The sequence below is a fragment of the Aulostomus chinensis genome, chromosome 9 (assembly GCF_037954235.1).
Source record: "Aulostomus chinensis isolate RoL2024-O1b breed Wild chromosome 9, RoL_Achi_v1.0, whole genome shotgun sequence".
Lineage (NCBI taxonomy): Eukaryota > Metazoa > Chordata > Actinopteri > Syngnathiformes > Aulostomidae > Aulostomus > Aulostomus chinensis.
The window spans coordinates 13,200,550-13,210,309 of NC_141328.1; positions in this window are offsets into that span (position 1 = coordinate 13,200,550).

A 9,760-nucleotide genomic window follows, 5' to 3' on the forward strand; every position below is an offset into this window, starting at 1 on the left:
AGATTCTCCACAGATTATCGCAAGGTGAACTCTGTGACTGTTCCTGATGCGTACCCCTTACCTCTTATTGATGACTGTATTGATGAGATTGGCCCAGCTACTTATATTTCCAAGTTGGACATGCTGAAGTGTTACTGGCAGGTTCCCTTAACGCCATGTGCATCTGAGATTTCAGCTTTTGTTACTCCGGACAGTTTCCTCCAGTATCGGGTTATGCCCTTTGGTATGTGCAACGCTCCTGCAACTTTCCAAAGGCTGGTGAACAAAGTTTTGGGAGAGGTCCCAAATTGCAAGGCGTATTTGGATGATATTGTGTACTCATGACTGGACTTCTCATGTTGCTACATTGAAAGAAGTTTTCCAGCGGTTGGCGAACGCCTCACTGACACTAAACCTTCCCAAGTGCGAGTTTGGAAAAGGAAGCGTCGTCTAGCTTGGTCAGGGTCAAGTGTGTCCAGTGGATGCCAAAGTTGCAGCTGTCACTGAGTTCCCCGTGCTAATCACCAGGCGAGAGCTGCGCCGGTTCTTAGGAATGGCTGGCTACTACCGCCGCTTTTGGAAGGACTTTTCATCAGTGGCAGCTCCATTGACTGCTCTGACCAGTCCTTCCACTTGGTCAGCGGAGTGCCAATATTCTTTTGAGAGTTTGAAACACTTGCTGTGTTGTAAACCTGTCCTGTCTGCCATTTAACCTGGAGGTGGATGCCAGTGCTGTGGGAGCTGGCGCCATCCTTCCGCAGGAGGATGTACATAGCATCGATCATCCTGTAAGTTACTTCTCACATAAATTTGACAAACATCAGCTCAGATACTCAACGATTGAGAAGGAGACACTTGCTATGTTGTATGCATTGCAACACTTTGAAGTTTACCTGTTGTCCAGTGTTAAACCTGTCCGGGTTTTTACCGATCACAACCCCCTTGAAACGGGTGTGGTTTAGACCCAAATGCAGTACACAAGGAGAACAGGAACAGTTGGTAATGACCTTTATTTTCTCCACAGCAAACAAGGTATGGAGCCGTATGTGTAACCTCAGAATAAAGTTCGTTCTTCGGGCTGTAAGCCCTCACACAGTCTCTGGGGTTCACACGAGGGGAAGGGATGAAGCCGAATCCGGCCGTGGGACCGAGGGGAAGCTCCAGAGCCCCTGGCTCCAAACAGTTCAGTTCCTTCAGCAGGCAGGAGGATAGCCAAGGCCAGACAGATGAGTAATTACCAGCAGAGCAGTCAGACACCAGAAACACTGAGGCAGCGCATGAGGTCAGGGACGGAAGGCAGGTGAGTTCACCAGGAGGCAGACGAGGAGAGCAGGTCGGAAACAGGCTGGGTCGGCACCGGGTGATCAGACAGAAGAATGCTGGAAAGTCTTGTATACTGCAGAAGAACAATCTGGCAAGGAGTGAGAGTGCAGGAGAGGCTTATATGCAGGGCTGATTAGGATGAGCTGCAGCTGTGTAGGCAGGTGAGCAGAGTTGGGCTGATGAGGTGGGAGTGGCTGGCAGGTAGAGTGGAGCAGAGGGAGGGAGTGTGGAAAGACACTGCAGCTGAGTGACAGGAGGGGGATGGGAGAAAGGGACTGTGACACTCCTTGTATTTCTGTCCAGAATGTACAATCAGAACCAGCGGTTAATGCGATGGTCACTGATCATCCAAAACTACAATCTGGAGATTGTACATGAGAAGGGGGCTGATAATGTGCTTGCTGATTCCTTGTCTCGTTCTGTTTAGGAGTTTATAAAATGAGGCTGTCCAAACCTTGTTTGGACCATGTATGGGTGGGGGTGTTACATGTGTGACATGTAGAGCTGGCTCAGGTGAGCCCCTGCATGGTTTCTCCCTCTCTCTCTGTTTCCCTCCTCCCTCTCCTGCTCTTCGGAGGAAGATCCAGGAGGACGCTGGCTGCTTCCTGTTCTGCCCTCCCACCTGACATCTGGGAGAGGAGTTGATTGGAGCCTGGTTGCCCCTCCACCTGGCTGGTTACAGGGAAGCCTCTTTGTAAGATCAACCTATTTGGAAGTGGGAGGTGGTAGGTTTAGATTAGATTGGGGTACCCCACACACCTTACATCACGTAGTCTTCTTTTGTATACCACACTAGTTTATGGGTTGGTGCCATCCTTGTACGTTTTTGACAACCTTTATTAGTTAGACAGGCAGGCCTTTTGTTACTTGTGTTTCTTGTGTCAGGAAGATTTCAGTTAGGCCTTGATTTGTTATCTTAAGTTAATTTGTTTTGCACAATCCCCTCACGGCCTACCTTCCCTCCCACTTTGTGCACAACTTTTGTTCTTTTGATCACCCCTATTTTTGTGAAATAAATAATTCTTGCACTTATCATTTTCCACTTGGCTGTTTGTGTTATTCCTTGTGTTGCCACAACGTGACAACGTAACAACGTTAACATAGGAGCCCTTATTTGATAGGAGCTTCACAATTCTTGCATCCATTGAACTTGTGAGTTTGTGGAGAGTTTCTGCTGTAAATAATTTGCAGGGTGTCAGAATAGGCTCCCACAGCTGCTGTTTAGATGTAAACTGCCTCCCGCCCTCAAAGATCTTTTGCTTGAGGATGCTCCAAAGGTTCTCAATAGGTTTGAGGTCGGGGGGAGGATGGGGGCCACACCATGAGTTTGTCTTCTTTTATGCCCATGGCAGCCAGTGATGCAGAGTTATTCCTTGCAGCATGACATGGTGCATTGTCATGCATGAAGATGATTTTGTTACGGAAAGCACGGTTCTTCTTTTTGTACCATGGAAGAAAGTGGTCGGTCAGAAACTCCACATATTTTACAGAGGTCATTTTCACACCCTCAGGGACCCTGAAGGGGCTGACCAGCTCTCTCCCCATGATTCCAGCCCAAAACATGACTCCGCCACCTCCTTGCTGATGTCACAGCCTTGTTGGGACATGGTGGCCGTCCACCAGCCATCCACCACTCCATCCATCTGGACCATCCAGGGTTGCACGGCACTCATCAGTAAACACGACTGTTTGAAAATTTGTCTTCATGTATTTTTGGGCCCACTGGAGCCGTTTCTGCTTGTGGGAGTTGTTCAAGGGTGGCCGGATAGAGGGTTTATGCATAACTGCAAGTCTCTGAAGGATCCTACACCTTGATGTACGTGGGACTCCAGAGGCACCAGCAGTTTCAAATATCTGTCGGCTGTTTTGTCATGGCATTTTAGCAGCAGCTCTCTTAATCTGATGCATTTGTCTGGCAGAAACTTTCCTCACTTTGCCTTTATCAGCACGAATCCGTGTGTGCCCTGAATCAGTGACAAATCTCTTAATTGTACGGTGATCACACTTCAGTTTTCGCAAAATATCTAAAGTTTTCATACCTTGTCCAAGGTATTCCACTATTTTTTTAAATATTTATTATATTGAGGATATCACCAATAAAACAGGAATATGGTGTGCATGTAAACATACTCAGTGTTCATGAGTTTTTCGACTGTTTTTTCCAAATCTGTTACGCACACGAATGTGTCCTTTATTCTTTTTAATGTTTGTTCTTTCTCACTGTTATTTCAGGTTGTTCTACAATGTACTGTGGTCTGCCAATGGTAAGTAATATGTTGGTCTATTTCAGGGGTCAGCAAGTAAGTTTGGCCTTGGGCCAAAAATTTTCAGAGCAACTGAATGGCGGGCCAAAATATCACATCAATCAGAAACATGTTTTTGATCTCTCTTTAAAAAAAAAAAGTTTTCCCCTTATCTATAAGCTACTATCTTGTGTACACAATGTAATTTAAGAAAGTCATTCGTTTAAAATAAAGTAACTTAATATGCAGACTATTCGTGTGTTATTACTGCTTTAGCTCCACTGTGGCCATGTTATAAAACACCTTATAATAGTAACTTGGTGACAATAAAGCTGCTGTCTTTAATCAGCGACTTGTTACCCAGACTGTCTTTTAAGTCATCATAAATGTACCATAGCAAATGATATTTCCCCCACACATTTAATAAAAATTTGAATAGTTTCCATTTTCAAAATGACTGCTTCTTTGAGCCCAACTAACGTATTTGTGATAAAGATTTATAAATAGAGATTTTCAGGATTGGGCTGTCTGTTAGTAACATATTCTCACATTACGTGCTAACGTTGCTATTTTTTGTGTGCTCTGAGACATTGGCAAACATTGCTAGTTAGCAGCAAGATAATGTCTCTGTCCAAAGTGGAAAGAGAAATATCCATTCATCCTACCTGACTTTGTTAATGCCAAGCTTGTCTGTCTCATCTGCGACGATGTTGTTGCAGTTTGCAAAGAATATAACATCTAACGGCACCACGAAACAAAGCATGGCAACTTCGTAGTGTCCTGTCCACTCCAGACAGAGGCATGGAAGCACAAACTTGAAGCCCTGACAGCAAGTTATGCATACAGTAGCAAGATCCTGGTACGAGGCCTCACAGCGCAACAAAAAGTGATAAGTGCATCCCTGAAAGCAGCATGGGTGCTCGCCTGGCACAACAGACCATTCACTGATGCAGAGGTTTTTAAAGAGATGATGGTGGCAGTTTTGGAGGAACTACTACTGATAAGTCTATGGATGATGGATGATCACCTCAGTGAAACAGGTGCCTCTCTCTGAGGTCCGCTACCCGTATATAGATGCACTGTCGGATGCTGTGCATGGAGTTATTCTCAGTGGTCTACGTCAGGCCAATTACTTTTCTCTGGCCATTGATGAGAGCACCGACAACACAGATGTAAGCCAGATGTGTGCCTATGTGAGATATTTTGATGGGAAGATGTTTAGAGAGGACTTTCTGTCTTTCATTCCATTAGAGGGGAACACCACTGGAGACATTATATTTACCAAACTGGAGGAATTATTCAGGCTGTATTCATTACCATTTGAGAAAATCAACCTCATTCAGACCAAGTGCCCATACAGTATTTACCAAACCAAGTTTTCAAGTAACACTTCAGAAACCAAAAATATATTAATGAACTTTTTGATACTGGAATGATAAACAACATCCTCCCTCCTCCAATCCCATGCCCTGGGTGCCCCTCCAATTTTAACTACATCCTTGTCAAGTCAATTTTATTTGTATTGTGCCAAATCACAACAAAAGTTATCTCATGACACTTTGCAAGTAGAGCAGGTCGAGTACCACACTCCTTCAATGAATTTACACCCAACAATACTTATGGAGTTCATGGCATTGGACAACCAGCATTTCAGTTGTTGAGGATCAGTGTTTCAGAAACCTGATCCAGCACTTGAGTCCACGATATGCTATGCCGAGTCAGAGATACTTTTCAGACGTTGCATTACCGCAGTTGTTTGGCCAAGTTTCGAGACACAACCGCAGCCTGCTTGAAGCCAATGCACAGACAATGAGCTTTACAACAGACATCTGGACTTCCACTGTAAGTTTAATGTCCATGTTGAGTCTTACTGCGCAGTGGATAGACAAACATTTTGAATGTTACCAAGTACTTCTATACTGCAAAGAAATGCCAGGGTCTCACACTGCTGCCAACTTAACAGCACAGTTTTTGGAGATGCTGAACAAGTGGGAAATTGATCATGAAAGAATTCACGTTGTTTTACGGGACAATGCTTGTAACATGGTCAAAGCACTGGACGATGCCAACTTAAAAATTTGCCCTGCCTAGCACACACTGCAACTAGTAAATGAGGGACAGCTAGCGCAGCGCAGCGTCATGGATATTGTGGCAATGGGAAGGAGAATTGTCAGACATTTTAAGCATTCATCGCTCGCCCATTCCTGACTCTACGACATACAGACGCAGTTAGGTTAGCCCAGGAAGCGACTGCAGCAAGTCGTTTCAACCAGGTGGAACAGCATGGTCTACATGTTGCAGTCCCTGATGGAGCAGAGACATGCTATTGGTGTGTATACTGCTTAGTACGAGTTACCAACGACATTCACTGCACACCAGTGGGAGCTAATCGACAATGTGCCAACCATCCTCGTACCTTTTGAGTAACTCACAAAGGAGATCAGCTCATCAACAGCTACAGCAGCAGATGTCATTCCAGCCATCACTGCACTCAAACGGCTTTTGGAGAGGCAAGCAAACACAGACCGTGGTGTGGGTACAGCCAAAGCCACACTGTTGGATGCTGTTCTGAGAATATTCAGCAGCCCCTGTCCACCTTGGCCACTATTCTTGATCCAAGGCAAGTAACTATGAATATTGTGTTTTCTAGCCATAATTACTATTATTCTACTACTACATTTACAAAACCAAATTAAAAATGACAATTGCTTTATTGAAATGTTTTTCTTTATTTACATGCAAGTCATAAAAATTGATAGTGTTTACAAAACATTGACCCATCTTTCTTTGTTTATACAAAACAAGGTACAAGAATCACTATTTCTCAGCAGAGGTGAAGGATGAAGTGAAACAGCTCCTTTTGGCCGAACTTGCAGAGGGGAGACCAGACACACACCTGTGGATGAGAGACCTGTTGCAGGAACATCCACTGAACTGGGACGTCCTCACACAGATGCACCTGCATCCAAAAGGTGCAGCCTACTGCATGCAGTACACAATGAAATCCTGAATGAGAACATTAGAAGGAGCAACAGCTGCCTAGCCCTTCAGCTGTGCAAGTACAGATCTACCTATCTGAGATTCCCATCAACCGGAGCCTGAACCCGTTGGCTTACTGGAAGCTCAACGAAAATCGTTTCCCTCATCTTGCTCCACTTGCCCGAGCCTATCTCTCTGCCCCGAGCACAAGCATTGAAAGCGAGCGCCTGTTTAGCTTGGCTGGACATGCAGTAGATGACAAAAGAAGTCGCCTTTCTGGTGAAAAGGCAGAGATGCTTTTGTTAATCAAGAAAAACTTACCATTAATGTACAAGTAACTGCAAAAAGTCAGTGAGAACAACTTACCTGTGTCATGTTAATTCTTGTTGTTACCTGTTGACTTGAAAATTACACATGCTGCACTTTATTTTTTGTAGAATGTTTTACTTTTAGGAGCTTTTGTTCTGTAAACTGTTGCAGGTTATTTTCAGATTAATATTTCAACATTTAAATTGCCACAAAGCTGTTGCATTTGGGCATTTTTTCTTTTTGCACTACAGGGAAACCAAAGACTCAGGATACTTAGTGGTTGCTAAGTTGTTTTTTCAGTTTGTCCTGCAAATTGTTGCAATTTATTTTAAGTTTAATATTTTATTAACTACCTCAAACCTTTTGATTTCCTTTTTGTAAAAGCAAAATACTGCGGTGCACTTTATTTTTGGTAAAAGGCTCAAAACATGTCTGCAGTGTAACCTGTTGCACAGATTTTGTTTGTTTTAATGAGAAAAAATGAAACACTAAAGGAGCTGATATAATTTAATAGGTTGGACAGTCATGCTGTATTATTTTCATTTATATTTGAGAGAACTACCTCATGGGTTAGGGTTAGGGTTACACCCCTACTCTTTCTTGTCCAAAAAATTGTAAATCCTCCTCTTAGCACAGCATAACAAGTTGCATTGGATCAATTGAAGAATTGTTGTGTGGCGCAATCTCTGCAAGAGTCATGAGCGAGTATTTTGTGTTTTTTTTCTGCCTGAGCCCAGTGGGTTCACAATTTTGAATGAATCCTGATACAAGATGACAATGACCTGAAGTTTTGTTGAATTTATGGTGAATGCAGGTGTAGTTGATTTAAGTGGCAAGCTAACTGGATAATAACCTGGCAAGATACTCCTTGCACATAAGGGAGACAGTGTAGTGATGGTGACATTACTTATGGATTTTCCAGAAGTCCCACCAAGTGTTTGAATGGGGCTGCTTGATTTCAGAAACTCCCCAGAAAGTCTCACTGAAACCAAAAGGTGGGCTGAAATCTCTTGTTACAAAAAAGAACAACTTAGAACGGAACTACTGTTAAGTAAATTTCAAAAAGACCGTGTGTGTATGTGTGTGTGAGATTCTTTCCCTCCATTTCTTTCACGGATAGATAAGAAGGAACAAACTGGGAGAAACAGATATGAAAAGAAGAACAGAGAGACAGAGGTAAACGCTACGAGTACATCGTAAATAGGCAATTCACGGAGATTTTTCTCGATTACGTTGTGTCACAGATGTCGTGGAACGCCTGTGTACCTGGTTCTACTGAGTGCGATCTTATGACTGGCCCATTCAAAGCTTGACCCTTGAACTATCTTGATCATCATTTGATAAACTTAGTTGGGTGAAAATAAAAATCTCTGGGTAGAAGGATAAAAATAATGTCCCATTAATAAGTTTTATATATGTGTGTGTGAGTGTATGTATGTATATATATATATATATATATATATATATATACATCATATCATTATATATGTAATTTAGACAAAGTATAAACACATTATATATATATAATGTGTTTATACTTTATCTAAATTACATATATAATGATATGATGTGTTTTTATATATATGATGAAAACATCTACATTTTATCTCCATTACATTTTCGTGTAGTGTGTGTGTGTGTGTGTGTGTGTGTGTGCGTGTCTGCATGTCTGTGTTTTTGTGCACAAGTAATAGTGTAATAAATGTATGTGTTGTGTGTGTGAGTAAGAGAGAGACAAGAGAAAAAAGAAAAATACAGTAGTTTACTATTTACAGTACTTCTCCGGCTATTGTGATTATTTTTAGAGTAGTGCTTTGACTACTGTGATTACAACAGTACAACTAAAATACTGTGATTTCGGTGCTTTTACTGTAAAACCTTACAACAATCTACTGTAAACTTGAACACAGTAATGCTACTGTGTCATAGAGTAAATAACTATAGATTTCACAGCCATTATGAACAGTGTGCAGAATCAAGCAGTTAATTGCAAGCATTGCTGAACACTCCTGTGTTTCTGACACAATGTGGACAAACAACGCTGAAGTTGGCTTCTGAAAGTGTTCACACATCATTTGTCCTGTGTATAAGAAGAGTTGTGGTTTTTGATGGAGACCTTATTCAAAGTGAAATGCATTTCAATTCATTTTCCCCCTTACACAACAGCTGGATCAGAAGCTGAGAATTGGGAGCTAACTTCAGCATCATTCAGTGTTAAAAAATTGGAGCATTCTGCAATGCTTTGATTCAGTCCTCCCTTGGTGATATCAGGCTGATTTGCTAAAAGGAATATTTCAGGTGGTTAACAGTTTGCAATTTCATTTTCAGATCGTCCCATATGGAAAATATTGAAAATGAAAACTCAAATGTAAATGCTTGTGGTGCTGTTTGACCATTTCATTTTAATTTTGTCCCTTAAAAAGAATGTTGGCAGATTGATGGCATATTCATATTGTTAAAGGTCACCTGTATAAGGTGTTAAGATTATAATGCAAACTAAATTATTTAATTTTAATTTTGACCCATATAACATGATTGTAAATCAAAATTATATGGATTTGCACTTCTACTTTAATTAAGTCCCCTATGACCTTCAAGGTAAATGAAAAAGTATCTCTACACCAGGGTTACCAAAATTGGGGCCCAGGGGCCAATGTTGGCCTGCCAGAAAAATTATGTATAATAGAAACTAAGAATAATAATAACACAAATAATAATTTAAAGGTAAAAGAAATTATAGTTATGTTTCCCCCACAGTTGTATTGGGATGAGTAGCACGTTATGCAGGATATCAGTTTTGCAACGAGTGAAGTAACAAAGACAATGAACAAGCAAAGGCAGCAGAACACAGGGATTATAGGAGTTTCTAATATTTTTGGCCAATCCATCCGTACGCATTTACATGAGCGGGGCATATAATGCAATTC